Genomic DNA, 24143 nt, shown 5'->3' with positions numbered 1-24143 from the left:
TTCTTCAGGACAAGCGGATTGTCCATTTGGACGCTCGGATTCCTCCTTGACCACACGGATTCAGGTCCATCCGTGGGTACTTTGTAACCCGTGTCATTATCATTCTTCAATTCTCTTGTTCTTCATTATAGGGGCACTATAAAGGCATGAATAGCCTAGGCAATTGCTATCCCCACACTGAGGTAAATCACTACACATCAATAAAATCATAAGTCCCTCCCTCACTTCTCTCAAAATGATGAATATCTTGATTAAGGCACAAAAATACAAACCCAAAAATGCAATGCAATAATTGAAATACAAGTTAGGGAGTTAGAATATTTACAAATGGTGGTTTAGGGAGGACTCCACCAAACTCTCATCCAATGTGAGATGTCAAGGGGGCATGTTCAAGGTTTTATTGATGTTACTCAACACCTTAAAGAAGTAGTCGAAAGCTTGCTCATTATCATGATAAAGGTCCTTAATAGATTTTTGCACTTGTTGTTCTCCGTGATGGTCTTGATTCAAGCATTACCAATATAAGGATTGAATATCCCTTCGAACTCATCATCCCAAAGACTGCAAACTTCATCTACTTGATTATTAAAAATTTCTTGAGTTGATAGAGACAACTCTCCTTCTTTCTTGTCTTGGCCAATGAGGCCATCTTCTTCACTTGTCATGAGTGAGATTTTCAAGCTCTCATTGTTGCTATTTCTTTGCTCTTTTGATGGAGCATCATCCACTTTCTTTTTCCCTCCCAACTTCTTCCTATCATCCTTCCGGCTATAGTGATCAACCATAAAGCACGGCTCATGCAATCGGGGAGCTCTCATGGTCATGTCAAGATTGAAAGTGATGGTTTCATCTCCCACTTAAAGGGTGAGTTCTTCATGCTTTACATCGATCACCACTCCCGCGGTATACAAGAAATGTCTTCCTAAGATAATAGGAATGTTGGAGTCTTCTTCCATGTCAACAATAACAAAATCCACCGGGATGAAGAATTTTCCAATTCTCACGGGAACATCTTCCCATATTGATCTATCCACCATTTGAAGCGTGATGTTGGTACATTTGAGTTCTCCTATTCCTAGCCTCTTGCTAACCGAATATGGCATGACACTAACACTTGTCCCAAGGTCACATAAAGCTTTGTTGATTGTAGTGTCACCAATAGTGCATGGAATGGAGAAGCTTCCCGGATCCTTGAGTTTTGTAGGTGAGCTCCCTTGAAGGATGGCACTACTCACCTTAGTGAAGGCAATAGTCTCAAGCTTCCGGATTGATTTCTTGTTTGTAAGGATGTCCTTCATGTACTTTGCATAGGCCAGAATGTGATTGATCAATTCCGTGAAAGGAATCGAGACTTCTAAATTCTTCACAATCTCCATGAATTTTCCAAGTTGGTCATCAAACTTAGGCTTAGCTTGACGACTCGGGAATTGAAGTCTAATCACAATGGGCTCCTTCTCCTTGGCCTTTTCTTCACTTTTCTTTGAAACTTCTTGATTGGTGGGTTCTTCTTCCCTATAGTTTTGCACAACTCTTTCCTTGTCACTAGCTTCCACAACTTCATCCTCAACTTGCTTCTTTGGTCCTTCATATCTCGTACCACTCCTCAAGTGAATGGCACTAACCGTTTCATGTCTTGGGGGATTACTTTAAGGTGGTAATTTCCCCTTTTGTCTTTGAGAGTTTGAAGATGCTAGTTTGGTCATTTGAGTTTCCAACATTTTTGTGTGGGTTAGGATGTTGTTGATGGTGATGTCTTCTGCTTGGCTATCTTTTTGCATTTGAGTGAAAAATTCTTGTTGATTCTTTTGCATTTGGAGGACCGCTTTTTGAACATCAAACCCTTGGTCATTTTGTTGATTGTATGGAGTTTGATTTTGATAACCTTGGTTTTGCTTGTAAAAGGGTCTTTGATTTTGGTTTCTCATGGGAGGTGGGGTGTATGTTAGTTGAGGGTTTTGAACATTTTGGCTTTTGTATGAGAGATTTGGGTGGAATTTGGTGTTTTCATTGTAATAGTTGGAATAAGGGGTACCACTTTTGTATGCTTTAAAAGCATTCACTTGCTCATTTGTTCCCCTACATTCACTTTGGTCATGTCCCAAAGTTCCACAATTCTCACATATCCCACTTGGAATTGATGAAGATGTCACCATGGCATTAACATGATACTTTGGTGATTTTGAGGCTTCTTCAAGTTTAGCCATAGCCTTCTCGAATTTCAAGTTGATGGTATCAATATGAGCACTAAGTTGAGCACCCAATTGAGTAATAGAGTCCACTTTATGCTTTCCTCCTCTAGTAGCCTTGCGAGGTCTACTATATTATGAATTATGGACCGCCATTTCCTCAATCTTGTTCCAAGTTTGATTATCGTCAACTTCGGTGAACATACCATTTGATCCCATGTTGAGAATGTTTCTTGAGTCTTCATAAAGACCATTACAAAATTGTTATACCAAGAACCACTCGCTAAGTCCATGATGAGGACATGAGCGACAAATTCCTTTGAATCGCTCCCAAGCTTCATACAAAGATTCTTCGTCCCTTTGCTTAAAACCCGTATTTTAACCTCTTTGCATGTTAGTCTTTTCCGGAGGGTAGAATTTTTTGTAGAAAGCTAGAGCCAACTTCTTCCAAGAGTCAATTCCAAGAGTAGCCTTATCAAGGCATTTCAATCATTGTTTCGCGGTACCAATTAGAGAAAAAGGAAATAAGACCCATCGAATTTGGTCTTGAGTCACTCCGGTTTGTGAAATCGCATCACAATAGTCACAAAAAGTTTTCATGTGGGAATGAGGGTCTTCACTAGGCATCCCCCCAAATTGGCTTCTTTCGACTAATTGGATAAATGCGGATTTTGCAATGAAATTTCCGCTTAAGTGTTGTGGTGTGGGAGTACCATTGGGTAGGTTCTCCTCGGTTGGTACGGAATGTTAGGCATTGTGGGTTGATTGTGTGATTGATGTTGTGTTGGGTTCTCTTCACCTTCTCTTGCAAAAGGGTTGATGAACTCAATAGTGTTTGGTTGAATATCTACAACCTCACCAATACCTCCCAAATTATTTCTAGCAAGTCTTATATTGGTTGTCAAAGTCCTTTCAATTTTGTGATCAATGGGTAACAAGTTACCTTGTGATCTTCTAGACATGCAAAATATCAAATAACTCAAAAACAATTAGAACAAACCTTGAGGAGTTTTACTTCTCCAAGGCAAAGAAAGACACAACTAATAACAATCAAAGAAAATCAAATCAAGTTAACACCGTCCCCGGCAACGGCGCCATTTTTTGTCGGTCCGCTTTGAGCTTAGATTTCAGTTACTTGTCGTTAGGAGCACCTAGACCAAAACAATATTTATAACTTCACAAACAACTCTACTATTAGTAAAGAGGCAAGTAAAGGTCGGATCCCAAGGGACGGGTATTGATGTAGGATTTTCGATTGCAAGTAGTGGTGTCTAGGGTTGTCATAATTTAGGTTGAGATAAGAAGATCACTAAAATAAATAAAAATTAAAGTAAACAAGCAAGATGACTAAAATGAGATGTAAACAATTGATTAAAAGCACTAGGGTGCCATGGGTTCATAGGGGACTCATGGGAATTGATCATACAAACATGTTCTCAAATTATAAGCAAGCAATTATTGTTGTGATAGGATCGAGTTGGTTTATAACTTACAATCCTAGGAAGGTTTGGGTCTCGGAGTCGAATCGATTAGATTGTACAACACCTACAAGTCGACTTAATCCTCCCCACTCAGCTATATGCATGGTCTAATGAGACTCGAGTTGGTTTATGTCTTACAAGTCTCATTGAAAAGGTAGGTGATGGGTAAAAAATGCAAGGATTCATAGGCTCGTATTTCATCAAACATAACATGTGCATAAGTTGAGATGACAACAAGCAAGCAAATAAATTATGAAAACATATTAAATTAAGCATGAATCATCCCCCATGTTAGTTTTCCCTAATTACCCATTAACCCTAGTTAAGGAAACTACTCACTCATTATCAAGTTTAACATGTTAACAAGGTTGTCAATCATATTAACAAATCAAAACATGACTAATAAATGAAAATGATTAACAATAATTAAAAAGGGATTACGATAGTTATACCTAATGATGATTCCAAAATAATAATTCAAAGAATAAATAAGTACTTGATGATTGATGGAAGGTTGTCAATCTCCCAATAAACCCAAATAATCTTCAATTACCCAAAATAAAGGATGAACAAAAGAGAAATTAAGGAAATGATATTTATATTAATATTTGATTAGAAGTTGATTACAAGATTAAAGAGAGATTAGAATAATATAAACTACACTAAAGATTGATACGAAGAACATGATAATCTAATTAGACTAATGGGGTATTTATAGTGGGGATTAGGTGCACAAATTAGGGTTACTAAGGGCTTAAATAACGATTAAGTCCTTGAGGAATCGCTCCTCTCAAGAAAAGATGCAGGTCTCCTTTTAGCTAGGCTTCCAAAATTATGCGCATCTCAAATGAAAGGAAGAAAAAGACGTGTTCCTCTGGAGTAGAATACGAGCGTCCAAGGGTCGGGACGAGCGGATTGGGGAGCTGCTGGACGAGCGGCTGGGTGGCTTGGACGAGCGTCCTGGGGAGCTGTTGGACAGGCCTCCCGATGGTTGGGACGAGCGAATTCCGCCTCAGCTTCCTTTTCTTCTTTTCTTCTTGTCTTCTTCCAACAATCCTCCGAGATTTTGTCTGGGATGCAAGGATCTTCTTCATCATTGCCCATCTACTTCATTATGTACAAAGGCCTTCTAGTCTTGTCTTCTCTTTGATGCTTGGTCATTAGATTCGATCAATTTAGCTCTATTTTGCCATGAAAATGCAAGGTTTGCACTCCTCTCCTACCAAGGAAACAAAACCTCAAAGAATATCCAAAACAAAGGACTAAAGATAGTAAATGACCCAAATATGCACTAAAAAACATAGGAACGAGGCTAATTCAGGGACTAAATATGCTCAAATATTGATCACATCAGAATCCATATCCTCTACCATATTTTTGACAGCAAAACCAGGACAGGTTGTTCTTATTTTATTTCTTTGATCATTCTTGCTTCTGGAAGAAACAACACCCTATTGACCTTTTCTGGCTTTGATTTGGTGGCAAAGGAGTAGGAATTATCTTCTTCCTGCCTTGCTTAAAGGTATAAATAATATCCTTTCCCTGGTGGGTAGTATTCTTTTCAAACTCCAATGGCCTGCCTAATAGTAAGTGACAGTTATCCGTTGGCACTTCATCACACATCACCTCATCCTTGTACACATTCCCAATACAAAATGACACTAAACCCTATATGTCAACCTTAACCACAACTCCTTGTTCAACCATCTCAGCTTGTATGCGCGTGGGTGCTCTTGGCTAACAAAGTTCAGTTTGTTGACCAAGGTGATGGAAGCCACTTTGGTACAGCTCCCTCCATCAATGATCAAATTACAAACCCTCCCTTGGATAGTACACCTGCTTCTGATGATCAGTGACCTCTAGTCATTTTCTAATGGTGCTTATTGGGAATGCATGACCCTCCATCGGATTAAGCTATAACCTGTATCATGGTGAGCCATAACAATGTCCTTGCTTGGACCCTCCTCAGTAGTTATCTCCTCGATTAGCAAACTCTCGTCCTGTTCATACTCCACTAGGCCTTCCTTCTCCAAACTCTCTATCTCCATGGCAGTCAGGGCTCTCTTATAAAGAAAATCCTTCCTGAAATGGCCATACACTTTACATTGCAAGCATTTTTTCTCGTCTTCTACCAGGGGTGGGTAGGTTTTCTATCCCATAATCCCCTTCCCTTTATCTGTTACATGATGGGGTGTTTGATTAAGTGTTTCCTCTATCTTGACAACAAGATAAGTCCTATACTGTCAAGGCCCAGTAGCAGTTTTAGGCACTATAGTCTTAGACTTTCCCATCTTCTCAATTTTTAGAGATAGGTTCACAACATCGTCAAATGACAACAAAGGCTGTATCCTAACCATATTAGCAATGCGAGTGTATAACCCTTCTAAGAACCTAGCAATCCTTAGCTGAGGTTTCTCATTAATGTCACACTGTAAGGTTAGTTGGTCAAGGTCTCTCAAATAAGTCTCAACAGATCTCTCATTTTATCTAAGCTCAAATAATTTAATGAACAAATCTTGAGTATAATCTTTATCAACAAACTTACTCATTAATTACTTTTTCTGTTTGAATCAAGACTAAATGGGTTTCTTTCCTTACCTATTCCTCCGAAATTTCAAGTTCTCGTACCAGAGTGAGGCATAACCCTTTAATTTCAAGATGGTAACTTTAAAAGCCTTAGCATCACTATATCCCTTATACTCAAAGACTCTTTTAATATCCCTTAACCATTCTAGCAAATCATTAGGATTTAAACTATAAGAAAAATCAGGAATTTCCACCTGTAAGTACTTGTCAGTGTGTTTAGTGATTCCAGCATGGCTTTCAGCTAAATCTAACATCTCATCCCAGTCAAACAGTTGACCTCTTCCACCTCTATCAGGTACTGGTCCTCTTCCTATACCTCTGCCTCTTGGGAGCTTTCCTCTGTTATGTTATGGATTGACATTTATTATGTTGTTCAAGGCTCTCGCCATAACATTGACAACACTGATCAGCTCTTCAACTTTTGTTTTAATTCCTGCTAATCTCTCTTCACTCATTGGGTTATTTCTGTGTTTTTAGGTGTAGTTATGGATAATGAACTCACTATGACTCTCAACCAAAACTCTGATAACCAATTTGCAGTGTAAAGTACAGGGTTTGATAGGTTTCACAGAAATGTTTAGATTTTGTAAGTATCAGGGAAATACAAAAATGCAAGATATGAAATATCTAACTAAATCCCACAGAAAATACAGAAAATTCAAGTTGAAATGATTGAACAATTAACTTAAATCAACCAGGGAAAACCCTTGTTAATTTAATTACACCAAACAAAATTTGAACATTTGATTACAGAAATTAAAAATCAAATTCCAGGGCTGGTAACAAAGTACAGAAATTTCCACAAAGTTTGTTTTAGTTGAGAGAATTCTCAGGTTTCAAATTTTCATTATAATCTGCTTAATTCAACTGGGATGGGGGTCCTTATATTGGCCCTTTCATGCACTTACAATCCATATAAAACCCTACATCCAAGTGCCATAAGTCACCTTATAAAAATATCAAATTAATAGCTATATTACAAGTAGGGGTGCTAACGAGCCGAGCCGAGCCCGAGCTTGGCCTTGCTCGGCTTGTGCTCAAGAACTAAAAATCGATCTCGAGCCGATCTCGAGCTTACCCGAGCTTGTAGAAAATGTGCTCGATATCAAGCTTGCGAGCTTTAACGCGAGCTCGAGCCAAACTCGAGCTCAAATCGAGCCTATATATAATGGTTAATTTTTTGATTTTTTTTTCTTCCGATATTTTCAATAACAAGGCTCGAAGGTTAAATGTAAAATATTTGACAAATCAGTGAGACATTTGATATACGTGATACAAAGATATAATCATGATAAAATATTTTTATAAAATATGAGCAATATCTTATATAATCACACAAGTTCGAGCCGCTCACGAGCTTTTCGAGCCGAGCCAGCGTTTGCTTGGCTTGACTCGTTAAGCTCTCGAGCCGAGTCCGATCTCGAGCCGATCTCACACGAGCCGAGCTTTGACCGAGCTTTTGCCGAGCCGATCTCGAGTTGCTCGCGAGCTGTCTCGTCTCATTAACACCCCTAATTACAAGGACTAAAATTAAAAGGAAACCGACTGAAATTAAAAAAAATAGAAAAGATAAAAAAATAGTTTGTAGGGTGGCTGTGCTGTTTTGTTGGGTTTTGTAACTGGTGTTATTGGCAAGGGTAATAACGACGAGTTTCATTAAGAGTTCTTGGACCTTATCCTAAACACTGCTGCATTAGGAGGAACCTTGATAAAAGGATCCTTGACAACTTTTAGAAATGTTTAGCCGAAAATGGTAATTTTACTATATGCTTTTCTGCTTTCCTACAAGTGTTTTGGATTCGCTTTTAATGGTGTATGGGTGGTGAAATAGCCTTGGATGTCTAGGACTTTTGGGTATCTAATGTTGTATACTATTAGCTGCCCAAGCTGGCAGCTGGTGGCTTGACTTAGTTTGGACCCTATTGACCTCATAAGTTGGTTGTTTAGTGATGGATCCTACGTGACTGTCAAGGTGACTGTTACCTGGTATCTGTGTTGTTTTGGCCCGTGGCTCAGCTCCCGCAACAGTGTATGTGGTCCAACCTCCAAATTCCCTCCCAAATCCCTTGCTCATAAGTTAATCAATTACTTATGCAGCTCCTTGGTAGTAGCTAGATCACTTCTCTAGGCTGGTGTGTTTTGCAACACAACCTTGGTACAAGGTCAATTTGGTGCTCAATGCCCCTTCGTGGTATCAAGCCACTAGGTGGATCCTTAGGAAAGACATCCTGGTACCTCTAAATAAGTGGTGAATCTTTATCCTCTACCATTTGTTTGACAGCAAAACCAGAACAGGTTGTTCTTATTTTATTTCTTTGATCATTGTTGCTTATGGAAGAAACAACACCCCATTGACCTCTTCTGGCTTTTATTTGATGGCTAAGGAGTGGGAATTATCTTCTTCCTTCCTTGCTTAAAGGTATAAATAATATCCTTTCCCTGGTGGGTAGTATTCTTTTCAAACTCCAATGGCCTCCCAAATACAAGAGATTAGCCCAGCCAAAAAGAATGGACTAGTCCCCAAACCAAAACACGGCCGAAGGCCATAAAACAACACAGAGGGCAACAAAAGGAAATAAAACCTATTTCCTACCAACAACCACTATCCCTCTATCTCAGATCCTTCATCTTCTTACCCCCAACTCAATCATGGTTTCCTGTCAATCAAACAATCCAGCCAGCGACGATCTCCATTCCCAATTTCGGTAGTCATTTCTCCTCGCATTCGAGTCTTTAGTTCCCTCAATGATATCGTGCGCCACTGTTTTCGGAGTGAGTAATTTGTGTTCAAACTTACTCAGATTTCGTTATCGCCATATGTGATACATGGTAGCATTGATAATAACATTAATCAAATCCTACTGGAGTGAAGCGCCTTGTATGTTCAGTCTCCAAGCCAAAAGATCCTGGGATGGAAGATGTACCCGGGCCCAGCTACTTACGATTTCCAGTATAACCTTGCAATAATCGCATTGAAAGAAAAGATGATCATTATTCTCGGTTCCATTTTCACAGATGTAGCATGTATCCGTCTGACTAATCCCCAACTTATGTAATTTTTGTTTCATATTCAAGCTGTTGTGATGATATATCCATGAGAGCATGATATATCCCCAGTTGATTGTGTCTCCTTTAAGTCTGAGGTATTCGTAACCTTTTTTTACTGTATATTCTCGACCTTTCTGGTCCACCCATTCTTGCTGGAGATAGGCATCTGCATGTACAGTTTTAACTTGGCAGACTTTTCTCCAATACTGTAACACCCCGTATTTTATTAAGTTGGATAAAATTCTTTTAATTGCTATTTTGAATTTAATTACATCATTTAACGATTTATATATATATATATATGCTTAGCTAATTAATTAATTTCATCATAATTCGATACGTTAATTTTAATAATCATTAATAAGTTTATTTAAAGTTAGTTCGAGTTTATTGAAGTTAGTTCGAGTTTATTTATTTAATAATTTTCGTTTCTTTACGAGTCCTTATGAAAGTTGTCTTAAGTGAACCCGAGATGGATTTTGGGAACAAAACCGTCCAATTAGCTATTTTGAGCTTATTTCACTAAATTAGCAATTTTTATAAATATTCGTTAGTTTCGTAAAAATCGCTAATAATTCCGATTCAAGCTGATATTGTATTATTTACGTTAACTAGCTGAGTTTATTTTATTTTCACTCACTAAATTTATTTATTTTGATTACGTGTCGTTTATGAAATTGTTACTAAAACCAGTTTAATTTAACTTGAACCGATTTGTAGAAACTAGCTAGAATTCTTAACGATGAAGAAACGTACGTATAATAGATAGCAGGCAGGCAGGCTGCTCCCTCATTTCTCACGCAACATTTCTTCTTCTCCCTTCCTTTTTCTTCTTTTTCGTTCTTTTCATTTTTTTTTTAAATTGATTCTGCCACTCCGTTTGTCATCCGTTATCAATGATTTTCGTTCCATAGTCTTTGCTTTCATCGTTCCTGTCAATCCGTTGTAAGTAAAATTCATTTTCGTCATGTATTTTTACAAACCCATTTATATTTTCAGCTTTATTTATTATAAGACGGTTGTATGTACTAAAATAGACGGTGCTGTAGAATATTTGTTAGTCATGAAGGACTAGTTCGATCGGAAAAAGGTAACGATAACGGATTACTAAATATTACTTGTAAAATATGTTTATTTCGAATGCTGGTTAGTCTGTTTTATAATTGAGACGGTGTATAATTATATATAGGGATCCTTATGGATGTTAATTAGTCAGTTGTATAGTTGAGACGGTGTATACTGATATGTGGAGATGATTGAGACGGTGTATACTGACCTCTAGGGATCATTTGGGATGCTAGCTAGTAAGTGGTATATTTAAGACGGTGTATACTGACATGTAGGGATCGTTTTGGGATGCTATTTGGGATCTTGTTTAGTTATGGTATTGTGCGAGAAATTAGGACTTGTTTTTGAGTTAGCTTTGCGAGGTACTTTGGGACATTTTTGGGACTTTTTTTGACTTTGACTCGGTTTAGGACTGGTTTAGGATTGATTGAACTCTGTTTTGGTACCATTTTGTGCACCTTGAGACAGTTTTGGGACAGTCGAAATGGAGGCCGTGTGGGCTGTTTTGGCCTCGGTTTTGGGAGCCGTGACAGTGGTTTGGGCTCGATTTTGGGACGGATAAAATGGTGCTTTATGGGACTGTTTCTAGGGCGTAAAAGTTGTGACAATTTTCTTGGTATGCCTGTCAAAAGGGAGGGTCATAATGGTTTATGAACATAAGACAGTAGCTAATGAATATGTTTACATGTTTTGATTTAAATTAATTTCCATCTCATATTTTATATAACGATAATTCGTTAATATCGTCCCTTCACATAATTATTTTAGGTGACTCATATGTGGTTGAAGATGAAGAGTAATTTTGGATTTTAGAAGCTTTCTCAAGTTTATTGCTTGCCTTTTTCTAGCTTAAGGTAACTATTCCGAGTTACTCGACGAATTAATGTCACATTAGTAGTTAATGTTGTGCCTGTTGTTTGTTAAGTGTTTAGGTGATTGATAATGTGTTACTTTCATTTTTTACATGATAGAAATTAGAAATAGCATGAGAATAATATTGCGATAAAATTTGTAATTTGGGCTAAAGTAGGCCAAGACTCTGAGCTGGCCCAGATTGACCGAACGAGTTTGGTCAAACTAGGTTTAAACCAGTCAGCCTCGATTTGACCGATGACCCGTCGCGGGACTCGGGTCGAGGGTTTGTCTTTGAGGTGAGATTGGTTGTTATTGGAAGTTTTATGTTATGTCTTGATATTTGTAATTATCATTTCACATGTTGGTTGTTGGATGAATTGGCTGCCTTATACTTCAGTCTTGTTGCCTCTTTGCCATTTTAGCTTGTTCTCATAAATTATGAAATTAACGATTAGCTGGAATTTGGATTATTATTGATAATGGAGATATTGTTGGATTGTCAGCTGAATTGGGTATCCTACTTGTCTTGTGTGGTGTGGGCTAAAGTATTCAAGCTGGGACTAGGTCCTAGGTGAGTATTTCGGCCTTCATCATAGATAGGTCATTATAGTCTTTGACGAGTGTATGTTCACTGCTTAATAGCCTCTGTGTTCCTGACTTGGTGGGTTTATATCCAAGTTGGGGCATGACCTCGTTACTTATTTTGAGGGTAAGTGGTCAGCTTAAGTACTAGCCAACCCATTGGTGGACTCCTTAGGGTACTCACATGGTTTTATACAATTGTGGGTCTTGGGTGCGGTGGTGTGTATCCGCATGTCTTTGTCTGCGCAGATTTTAGGCTAGGGTTGTGTTGTGTCTTGGCCATGTTTTGATAGAACCTCTTAGCCAAGATACCAGTTCGATTACCTTCCCTACCTCGTGGTATAGACTCGAGTTACAGAGTGACTATTGACCGTACTAAGAACTTATGCCTGTCTTTGATATATTGCCCTTTCTTGTTTGATGATTCTATGAATCATAGAAGGTGAGATGCAAGCCGGCTATGGTTGATAGAGTTTGGATTCCTGAATGTTATGTGATTCACATGATAGTGTAGTATGAGTCGGTCTAGTATTCGCATGCTAGGACTATGTGTTGTTATATTGTTGTTCACATGATAAGCACGATTGTCTAGCATCTATATGCTAAGGCTATGTGTTATTCATATTCATATTCTTATGTTTACATGTTATATTAATTATGACATTTCGTGGTCGAGAACTCGAGTTACTCCCCACCGACCGTGGCTTTCGTATTTGTATAAAATGTGATTGACAGGTAGGTGATGTATATATGGGGTACACGGACGAGCTAGCGAGCAAAGAAACCTTGGAACCTAGATTGGTTTTATTTTGTGACCCTTAAACACTTTTTATGTCACATACATTTTAGGGACATATGTCTCCCTCTTTACATTTGGTTGTATAATTTGCTATTCGCGACTTTAGCGATGGTTATGTTGTGAAACTTCTAGTTAGACCTTGTATGTTTGACACCTTCCAATTTGGATATCTTTATAACAGGTTCAGGTTTTTAAAAATTACAGGTTTTTACCCAAATGAACCTATTACAAACATATTCATGCAGTTTTATTCTAGAATTACGTGTTTACTTTTCCGCAATAAATGAGGGTGTCACGATTGGTATCGAACATATTTGCTCCCGACGCACGTTTGTGCACCCCAATATAAATAACTTGACCTTGAAATAATAAACTTGAGAGATGGGTAAGATGGGTAGACTTAGGACCTAATGTTGTAGTCTCTTTGTGTTTGCTCTTTGTTAGGTACTAACCTGTTTGTTGATTTTCATTTAATAATTGTTGCGTTCTGGGATTAATGACCGTGAGCTTATCTATAGTTAGTGGAGTTATTACCCTTATTATAAAAAAAAATTTGAACTAAAGGTTTTGAAAATATTTTAATGTTTTTCACTGGTTTTAACGTCAATTAGTGTTAAAGCTTGTTATTGGAGACGTCTGATAATTAGTTTTATCATTTGTTGGTGTAAAAATGTATTTTTATGTCTTTGAATTGGAATATTGATGTTCTTGAGTGATCACCAAGAGTATCTCCGTTCCATTGAAAGGACACTTATATTTTACGAAGATCAAGGTTTAGTGCCTATTGCTGAATATTGAAGATTTGTTCAAGTATTGAAGAATGCTTTTTCTTCCTCGAAGATGTTCCTTATTCTTTGTGTATCTTGCCTTACTCTTTACCTCTTGGTGCCTATCCTTCGTCTAAACTCTCTTTTCTTCTTCCTAGGAAGTTACATTTGTATTCTCCCAACTTGTCCTTTCATCCTTGCTAATCCTCCCTTAACGCCTTTTAGATAGTTCTCTTTCTTTTGTGGGGTGTTAACCTTGGTTAGATAATTTGGCTTGTGGAGTTGTTTCTGGTTGACCTATAACCCCGGTTTTGAGAAGTTGTGATGTTAGAAAGACTTAGGTAAGGTGATGAGACATACTTAGTGATTCTTATACCTAGATCCTTGATAAAGTGAGTACGTTGGATTGGTGGATTTTGTGTGTCAAGTGTGATTGCATTGGTTACTAAGGTTATGGAACATGGCATTGTTGTTTATGTTTGGGATACTAGTGCTTAGTACTTGACTTAAAAGGGATGAAACTAAATGGTGGGTTTGAGGATATAGGATTGACTAAGTAAGTCAAGTTGTGATTGGCTTCCATAATCACTTTGGACATGAGCGTTTGATAATGTGTATGACCATATGAGAAAAACTAATGGTGGGATTATTAGTTGGTTTTAGTAAGTGATATTGATTACTACTTGAGGTATGGTATGAGAGTGAGAGTACGCTACATTATTGGGAAGTTTTAGCACTTGTTTTAATAACTAGAAAGGGGTATGGTTGACACCAATTGTTAGGTTAAAGAACATAGTTTTAATTTATGGTTTTAGGAACTTTGAGGTGATAAAGTGTTGTTACAATTAAGACCTTGTTTCTTGGGAATTTGATGGTAAGTAAGTTTTAGGATGTCAAATTTGAAAGAATACTCCTTGGGATGTTGATGACCATAATGGATTGGTGATGTGATTTGGTATTAGTTGGCTCTTGAGAGTTCTTGAGTTGAGAGAGACTTAGTATTGAGAAGAATTTGTTAACCCTATAGTTGTATAGACCTTGAGGTCGCATTGAGTACTTGAGATGATGGGATGATGTCGTAGCTGAGTGTAGCTGAGTGTAGTTCCGCTTTTGGGAATCCTTGATAAGTAAAAGGATAGAGAAACTTGAGATCCTATTGATTTTTCAGATTATGGGGTTGGTATGTTACTACCTTGTTTTGAAATGAGAACCTTGTGGAATATTTGAGGAACCTTCTCTTGGAGTTTAGAGCTTGGTATTGGGATTCTTGATTGAAGGTTTATTTTTTTTAAGGAACCCATAGTTGTCACTAGTTCGATACGAATATAGCTTTGTTGGAAGCCTTGACCTTAGGCTTGTGAAAGTTGTTTCTGGATGTTTGAGGATTTGGAGCGATGAGATCACATTTATAGTGGAGTACCTTGTTTCAGGGAATAGATTAGGATGAGGTAACATAAGCGATTAAGGAAACCCTTGGGAGTGATGTGGTTATGAGTTTTGTTGTTAGGAAGTTTTCGGAACCGTTTTGAGTGATGTTGTTGTTTGAGATAAGAGTGTCTGGCGTTTCCTTGTTGTCTAATTTCTCTTTATCCTTGACCATAAGCGTTACTGTTCATACCTCATTTCCTCACTTCATCTTGCTCCTCCTTTAAGTTTGACACTCGTATCTTGTGAAACTCTATCTTTGACATCCTTGTAATTTTGACTTCAATTTTTACCCTATGAAAGTCATTATAGCTCTCTTGTTGGTTAAGTTTGAGCTCTCTTAACATACTTTGTTTTTATGCTATCTAAGTTACTTTTCTTTTCGTACAATTTCTAAACAATTCAAACTATCATTTTCGATTCGTTGTTTAAAAAAATATGTTACTCCTACAAAATTTACCTATTTTAAAAGTTTGAAAATGAAAATTTAATTTAGTTCCCATTTCGATCTTTGAGCATCCACTCCTTTATCCTAAATTTTGATTGTTAAACCCGAGTTGCTTTTAAATTTTGTTCAAATTCTAACTAACTTTGATTTGTTTATGATTCTTTGTCAAATTTAATGTTATATTTTCACGAACTTGACTCCTTTTTGAGTTTAACCATGAATCCCTTAATTTTCTTTTGGCTTTTGCGAAAGAAAAATTTGAATGGATTGCCATTTTCTTTTGGTTTTAACGTTGATGGGATGTTAGGACTCGTTATTAAAGGCGTCTAATAACTTGCCCTGCGCTTATCGGCGAATGATTTTTATTTTAAATCTGTCTTTGACATGGAAAGTTAGCGCTCTTGTGTGCACGACAAGGGCAATTTCGTTCCATGGAGGAGACTTATATTTTTGAAAACTCTCTACAAATGTTTTTGAAAGCATTTTGATTTTTGATTCATACAAATGATTTGCCTTTTGACCTTATCTTTGATTTGAAATGTGATGTTCTTGAATGCGCAACGAGAACACTTCCGTTCCTTTGATGAGAATCGGTTCGACGTAAAAATTTTAGTTGAAGCTCTTGAAAGAATTTTGATTCTTACGATAAGTGACCTTTTAAATGTTTTGGTTACTGATTCCAATTCCAGTTTTATTTTTATAACCTTTCATTTATACTTCCAAGTTTCGAGGACGAAACTTTTTAAAAGATGGGGTGATTGTAACACCCCGTATTTTATTAAGTTGGATAAAATTCTTTTAATTGCTATTTTGAATTTAATTACATCATTTAACGATTTATATATATATATATGCTTAGCTAATTAATTAATTTCATCATAATTCGATACGTTAATTTTAATAATCATTAATAAGTTTATTTAAAGTTAGTTCGAGTTTATTGAAGTTAGTTCGAGTTTATTTATTTAATAATTTCCGTTTCTTTACGAGTCCTTATGAAAGTTGTCTTAAGTGAACCCGAGATGGATTTGGGAACAAAACCGTCCAATTAGCTATTTTGAGCTTATTTCACTAAATTAGCAATTTTTATAAATATTCGTTAGTTTCGTAAAAATCGCTAATAATTCCGATTCAAGCTGATATTGTATTATTTACGTTAACTAGCTGAGTTTATTTTATTTTCACTCACAAAATTTATTTATTTTGATTACGTGTCGTTTATGAAATTGTTACTAAAACCAGTTTAATTTAACTTGAACCGATTTGTAGAAACTAGCTAGAATTCTTAACGATGAAGAAACGTACGTATAATAGATAGCAGGCAGGCAGGCTGCTCCCTCATTTCTCACGCAACATTTCTTCTTCTCCCTTCCTTTTTCTTCTTTTTCGTTCTTTTCATTTTTTTAAATTGATTCGGTCCCTCCGTTTGTCATCCGTTATCAATGATTTTCGTTCCATAGTCTTTGCTTTCATCGTTCTGTCAATCCGTTGTAAGTAAAATTCATTTTCGTCATGTATTTTTACAAACCCATTTATATTTTCAGCTTTATTTATTATAAGACGGTTGTATGTACTAAAATAGACGGTCTGGTAGAATATTTGTTAGTCATGAAGGACTAGTTCGATCGGAAAAAGGTAACGATAACGGATTACTAAATATTACTTGTAAAATATGTTTATTTCGAATCTTTGTCAAGTTAGTCTGTTTATAATTGAGACGGTGTATAATTATATATAGGGATCCTTATGGATGTTAATTAGTCAGTTGTATAGTTGAGACGGTGTATACTGATATGTGGAGATGATTGAGACGGTGTATACTGACCTCTAGGGATCATTTCTGATGCTAGCTAGTAAGTGGTATATTTAAGACGGTGTATACTGACATGTAGGGATCATTTTGGGATGCTATTTGGGAACTTGTTTAGTTGTGGTATTGTGCAGTAAATTAGTACTGTTTTTGAGTCCGCTTTGCAGGTACTTTGGGACATTTTTGGGACTGTTTTGACTCGGTTTAGGACTGGTTTAGGATTGATTGAACTCTGTTTGGTACCGTTTTGTGCAGACCTTGAGACGCTTTTGGGACAAATCGAAATGGAGGCCGTGTGGGCTGTTTTGGCCTCGGTTTTGGGAGCCGTGACAGGCTGGTTTGGTCTCAGTTTTGGGACGGATAAAATGGTGCTTTATGGGACTATTTCTAGGGCGTAAAAGTTGTGACAATTTTCTTGGTATGCCTGTCAAAAGGGAGGGTCATAATGGTTTATGAACATAAGACAATAGCTAATAATTATGTTTACATGTTTTGATTTAAATTAATTTCCGTCTCATATTTTATATAACGATAATTCGTTAATATCGTCCCTTCACATAATTATTTTAGGTGACTCATATGTGGTTGAAGATGAAGAGTAATTTTGGGTTTTAGAAGCTTTTTCAAGATTATTGCTTGACTTTTTCTAGCTTAAGGTAACTATTCCGAGTTACTCGACGAATTAATGTCACATTAGTAGTTAATGTTGTGCCTGTTGTTTGTTAAGTGTTTAGGTGATTGATAATGTGTTACTTTCGTTTTTCACATGATAGAAATTAGAAATAGCATGAGAATAATATTGCGATAAAATTTGTAATTTGGGCCAAAGTAGGCCAAGACTCTGAGCTGGCCCAGATTGACCGAACGAGTTTGGTCAAACTAGGTTTAAACCAGTCAGCCTCGATTTGACCGATGACCCGTCGCGGGACTCGGGTCGAGGGTTTGTCTTTGAGGTGAGATTGGTTGTTATTGGAAGTTTTATGTTATGTCTTGATATTTGTAATTATCATTTCACATGTTGGCTGTTGGATGAATTGGCTGCCTTATACTTCAGTCTTGTTGCCTCTTTGCCATTTTAGCTTATTCTCATGAATTATGAAATTAACGGTTAGCTGGAATTTGGATTATTATTGATAATGGAGATATTGTTGGATTGTCAGCTGAATTGGGTATCCTACTTGTCTTGTGTGGTGTGGGCTAAAGTATTCAAGCTGGGACTAGGTCCTAGGTGAGTATTTCGGCCTTCATCATAGATAGGTCATTATAGTCTTTTACGGGTGTATGTTCACTGCTTAATAGCCTCTGTGTTCCTGACTTGGTGGGTTTATATCCAAGTTGGGGCATGACCTCGTTACTTATTTTGAGAGTAAGTGGTCAGCTTAAGTACTAGCCAACCCTTTGGTGGACTCCTTAGGGTACTCACATGGTTTTATACAATTGTGGGTCTTGGGTGCGGTGGTGTGTATCCGCATGTCTAGGTCTGCGCAGATTTTAGGCTAGGGTTGTGTTGTGTCTTGGCCATGTTTTGATAGAACCTCGAGCCAAGATACCGGTTCGATTACCTTCCCTACCTCGTGGTATAGACTCGAGTTCTGAGTGACTATTGACCGTACTAAGAACTTATGCCTGTCTTTGATATATTGCCCTTTCTTGTTTGATGATTCTATGAATCATAGAAGGTGAGATGCAAGCCGGCTATGGTTGATAGAGTTTGGATTCCTGAATTTTATGTTATTCACATGATAGTGTAGTATGAGTCGGTCTAGTATTCGCATGCTAGGACTATGTGTTGTTATATTGTTGTTCACATGATAAGCACGATTGTCTAGCATCTATATGCTAAGGCTATGTGTTATTCATATTCATATTCTTATGTTTACATGTTATATTAATTATGACATTTCGTGGCTGGGAGAACTCGGAGTTACTCCCCACTGACTGTGGCTTTCGTATTTGTATAAAATGCGATTGACAGGTAGGTGATGCATATATGGGGTACACGGACGAGCTAGCGAGCAAAGAAACCTTGGAACCTAGATTGGTTTTATTTTGTGACCCTTAAACACTTTTTATGTCACATACATTTTAGGGACATATGTCTCCCTCTTTACATTTGGTTGTATAATTTGCTATTCGCGACTTTAGCGATGGTTATGTTGTGAAACTTCTAGTTTAACCTTGTATGTTTGACACCTTCCAATTTGGATATCTTTATAACAGGTTCAGGTTTTTAAAAATTATAGGTTTTTACCCAAATGAACCTATTACAAACATATCCATGCAGTTTTATTCTAGAATTACGTGTTTACTTTTCCGCAATAAATGAGGGTGTCACAAATACCAACTAGAGTCATTGGATGAGGAGTAGTCCTGCCAAGATTTGCCTTTAAGGTATATATAGTTGATCCATTTGACCCATAGATGGTCAGATTTAGCATGAATCCACCATACAAGCTTACCAACCGCAGCCTTGTTCCATATGTGGTCATTCCTTAAACCAAAGCCCCCTTTTTGTTTGGGTTTGCAGCATTTGTCCCATGAAACCAGAGGAGTTCTAAGATAGTCCACTCCCCCATCTTATAGGAAGTTTCTACAAATTATTTCAATTCTCTGGATGACCTCTGCTGGGAGAATAAACATGGCTGCCCAATAGTTATGGAAGGTCTTGAGCACTGCCTTGACTAGCATTAGCTTACCTGCATAGGAAAGTTTTCTAGTACCCAGTCCTCTGATTTTATTCACAATTTTATCAATTAAAGGTCTGCAATCTTGTGCATTTAGTCTGGTAGTCTTGATAGGAGCCCCCAAATATTTGAAGGGCAAGGTCCCTTCACTGAAACCAGAAATTTGCAGAATCTTAGACTTCAAATTTGCCCTCACTCCATTTAAATATGCATTTGACTTACCCTGACTCATCTTGAGGCCTGATGAATTAGAGAAAGTAGCAAAAGTTCTTAGGATTGTCATGATAGAAGGGGCATCTCCCTTACAAAATAAAAGAAGATCATCTGCAAACATAAGATGGGTGAGCTTTAGGAGTTTGCATAGGGGGTGATACTTGAAATTAGATCTTTCAGTTGTGTAAGCAAGTAATCTACAGAGGTAATCCATGCAGATGGTAAAGAAAATAGGGGATAAAGGATCTCCCTGTCTCAAACCTCTTTGTGCTTTAAAAAAACCAAACGTGCTCCCATTTAGATTCAGAGAATAACTTGCAGTAGTGACACATTGCATAATCTATCCTCTAAATTAACTAGGAATTTTGAGGGCCATAAGCATCTGTTCCAAAAAGCTTCATTCAATGCTGTCATAAGCCTTTTGCAAATCTATTTTAATCAACCATCTTGATGAGACTGCCCTCCTACCATAAAGCCTTATTATATCTTGGCAAATAAGAATGTTTTCCATTATGCTCCTCACTTGTATGAAACCTCCTTGATTAGTAGCAATAATCTCAGGCAGAATAGTAGCTAATCTTTTACAAATTAATTCAGATATGCATTTGTATACCACATTACAACATGCAATGGGTCTAAATTGTAACACTGAAGTAGGTCTATCCACTTTAGGTAAAAGAGTGACAGTAGTAGCATTAAGTTATTTCAAAAAAGAGCTTGAAGTAAATAATAATATAGATATGGTTAATATATAAAGTATATATATAAAGTATTTGGGGATTCAACTCCCTCGTCATCAAAAAAAAAATATAGATATGGTTAATATATAAAGTATAAAGAGTCAAATTGAGGTGATCCTATATTCCTATGATTATAAATATGAGTCATCTTTGAACTTACGTGTCAGCAACCTAAAATCTTTTATGTCTCTTAATTATTGTCTTAAAGGTCTCTTCTTAGAATTTCTATTTTTATCTCTACAATAGCGAAATTTTTTTTTATTTGTTTTTCTCGCACAAATAATAAACGGTAGGTGTGTATGTATTTATCTTCTATTTTCATTGAAATAAATATTGTAATCATATATAAACAAATAATTAAATGTAAAAATTAAAGCCTTATAATATTTTTTTTCATTATAACTAAGTTAATTACCCCGTGTAATGCACGGGCTTTCAACCTAGTTGTCCTTATATTACAATGTGGATTATATGCTTTGATGAGATGTTGTCATGAGGTATATATAATAGACTAAATTGCTTTCAACGAATATTACGAAACAATGTGGTAAGTCAATTGTTAATACTAGCGGTCATTTAGTGAAGAGTAACAATAATGGTGTTTGTGACACCCTCATTTATTGCGGAAAAGTAAACACGTAATTCTAGAATAAAACTGCATGGATATGTTTGTAATAGGTTCATTTGGGTAAAAACCTGTAATTTTTAAAACCTGAACCTGTTATAAAGATATCCAAATTGGAAGGTGTCAAACATACAAGGTCTAACTAGAAGTTTCATAACATAACCATCGCTAAAGTCGCGAATAGCAAATTATACAACCAAATGTAAAGAGGAAGACATATGTCCCTAAAATGTATGTGACATAAAAAGTGTTTAAGGGTCACCTTAAAATAAAGCCAATCTAGGTCCCCAGGTTACTTTGCTCGCTAGCTCGTCCATGTACCCCATATATGTATCACCTACCTGTCATTCGCATTTTATACAAATACGAAAGCCACAGTCAGTGGGGAGTAACTCCGAGTTCTCCCAGCCACGAAATGTCATAATTAATATAACATGTAAACATAAGAATATGAATACGAATCACACAATGCCTTAGCATATAGATGCTAGACAATCGTGCTTATCATGTGAACACAATATAACGCCACATAGTCCTAGCATGTGAATACTAGACCGACTCATACTACACTATCATGTGAATCACATAACATCCAGGAATCCAAACTCTATCAACCATAGCCGGCTTGCATCTCACCTTCTATGATTCATAGAATCATCAAACAAGAAAGGACAATATATCAAAGACAGGCATAAGTTCTTAGTCCCGTCAATAGTCACTCTGTAACTCGAGTCTATACCACGAGGTAGGGAAAGTAATCGAACCGGTATCTTGGCTCAGAGGTTCTATCAAAACATGGCCAAGACACAACACAACCCTAGCCTAAAATCTGCGCAGACCTAGACATGCGGATACACACCACCGCACCCAAGACCCACAATTGTATAAAACCATGTGAGTACCCTAAGGAGTCCACCAAAGGGTTGGCTAGTACTTAAGCTGACCACTTACTCTCAAAATAAGTAACGAGGTCATGCCCCAACTTGGATGTAAACCCACCAAGTCAGGAACACAGAGGCTATTAAGCAGTGAACATACACTCGTCAAAGACTGTAATGACCTATCTATGATGAAGGCCGAAATACTCACCTAGGACCTAGTCCCAGCTAGTCCCAGCTTGAATACTTTAGCCCACACCACACAAGACAAGTAGGATACCCAATTCAGCTGACAATCCAACAATATCTCCATTATCAATAATAATCCAAATTCCAGCTAACCGTTAATCTCATAATTCATGAGAACAAGCTAAAATGGCAACAAGACAAGAAGACTGAAGTATAAGGCAACCAATTCATCCAACAACCAACATGTGAAATGATAGTCACAAATATGAAGGCATCAACGTAAAACATCCAGTCTCACCTCAAAGACAAACCCTCGACCCGAGTCCCGCGACGGGTCATCGGTCAAATCGAGGTTGACTGGTTTAAACCTAGTTTGACCAAACTCGTTCGGTCAATCTGGCCCAGCTCAGAGTCTTGGCCTACTTTGGCCCAAATCACAAAATTTATCACAATATCACTCTCATGCTATTTCCAATTTCTATCATGTGAAAAACGAAAGTAACACATTAACAATCACCTAACTACTTAACAAACAACAAACACAACATTAACTACTAATGTGACATTAATTCGTCGAGTAACTCGGAATAGTTACCTTACGCTAGCAAAGAGACAAGTAATAACTTGAGAAAGCTTCTAAAACCCAAAATTACTCTTCATCTTCAACCACATATGAGCCACCTAAAATAATTATGTGAAAGGACGATATTAACGAATTATCTTTATATAAAATATGAGACGGAAATTAATTTAATTATATTTTAAATAAACCAAACTAGCGTCAAAACAAATTATAGACACGGCTCAAAAGTTATTATGACAACCTCAAACTCGGCCTAACCACCAACTACACATGCCCTCAAACTCGTGACTTAGCTAGGCCACGACCAGGCCACAACTAGGCCACAGGGAGTCCGACACGACCACCACCCGACTACCCATAGCCACCCTTCACCCTACTTCATAACCTGACCCAAAAATCAGTCCAAAACAGAACCCAAAAGATGCCTAAGTTCGACCCCAACTCCAGTCCTCAAATGCAAAGTGAAAACCCACGATGACGGCTCTCTCGTCCCCGCCCAAAACAGAGTACCAATCGTCCCCTTAAGACTCCATTCTCGCGCCTAAAAACAGTCCTAGCTGAGCCAACTAAGTCAGCATTTAAAACGGTTTTAGAGCGGAAATCCACAAGTATAAAGCAACTCAAAAACAGACCCTAAAGACTACAAAAATCGCCCCAACACAGAGTCCAAATTAGTCCAAAACAATCCCTACATGTCAGTATACACCGTCTCAACTATAAAACACACCAATTATCACCCAAAACAATCCATACATGTCAGCATACACCGTCTTTAATATACCACTTACTAGCTAGCATCCCAAATGATCCCTAGAGGTCAGTATACACCGTCTCAATCATCTCCACATATCAGTATACACCGTCTCAACTATAATACTGACTAATTAACATCCATAATGATCCCTATATATAATTATACACCGTCTTAATTATAAAACAGACTAACCAGCATTCGAAATAAACATATTTTACAAGTAATATCGAGTAATCCATAATTGTTACCTTTTTCCGATTGAACTAATCATTTATGACTAACAAATCTTCTACAAGACCGTCTATTTTAGTACATACAACCGTCTTATAAAAAAAAAGCTGAAAATATAAATGGGTTTGTAAAAATACATGACGAAAATGAATTTTACTTACAACGGATTGACGAGAACGACGAAAGGAGCG

General features: G+C 37.2%; 1 non-coding gene across 1 annotated transcript; it reads left to right on the top strand.

Annotated features, from left to right (window-relative positions):
• Positions 1–2472: 2472 nt before the first annotated feature.
• Positions 2473–2579, top strand: LOC141603303 (small nucleolar RNA R71). Its single transcript, XR_012525188.1, has one exon. It is a non-coding gene; the product is annotated as a small nucleolar RNA R71 (small nucleolar RNA).
• The last annotated feature ends 21564 nt before the right edge of the window (positions 2580–24143 follow it).

Source organism: Silene latifolia, chromosome 9, assembly GCF_048544455.1.
Source record: "Silene latifolia isolate original U9 population chromosome 9, ASM4854445v1, whole genome shotgun sequence".
NCBI classification, from domain to species: domain Eukaryota; kingdom Viridiplantae; phylum Streptophyta; class Magnoliopsida; order Caryophyllales; family Caryophyllaceae; genus Silene; species Silene latifolia.
Note: the sequence above shows the minus strand (reverse complement) of the source record. Positions and strands in the feature narration are given on the sequence as shown.